The sequence below is a fragment of the Apis dorsata genome, unplaced genomic scaffold (assembly GCF_000469605.1).
Source record: "Apis dorsata unplaced genomic scaffold, Apis dorsata 1.3 scaffold_44, whole genome shotgun sequence".
NCBI classification, from domain to species: Eukaryota; Metazoa; Arthropoda; class Insecta; order Hymenoptera; family Apidae; genus Apis; species Apis dorsata.
In genome coordinates, this window is record NW_006263346.1 from 1,262,802 (window position 1) to 1,263,100 (window position 299).

The 299-nt window shown below is 21.4% G+C and overlaps 1 protein-coding gene across 8 annotated transcripts in view; it reads left to right on the plus strand.

Moving 5' to 3' along the window:
• LOC102679312 (dual specificity tyrosine-phosphorylation-regulated kinase 4) overlaps positions 1-299 on the plus strand; it is a 176,900-nt gene that overhangs the window by 171,537 nt on the left and 5,064 nt on the right. The gene's annotated exons all lie outside the window — the stretch shown is intronic.

Here is a 299-nt window from a genome sequence, read left to right on the forward strand (position 1 = left end):
CACGAGGCCTGAGTAGTCTTATTGTGATATTAATCTACCACTGTCTTTTACGTAGATCTCTGATATTAAGAAGTAAACGATCGCTATAATTAATGATTATCTTTTTTCATTCTATACTATCAATCATTATTTTCTTAATATTGATTTATCGCTCTCACTATTATAGCAAGATTATATAATTACGATATTAACGAAGTTATCCAATGAATAATAACAGAGATAACATTATGATTATGATTATTATTATTATTATTATTATTATTATTATTATTATTATTATTATTAATATTATTATTATT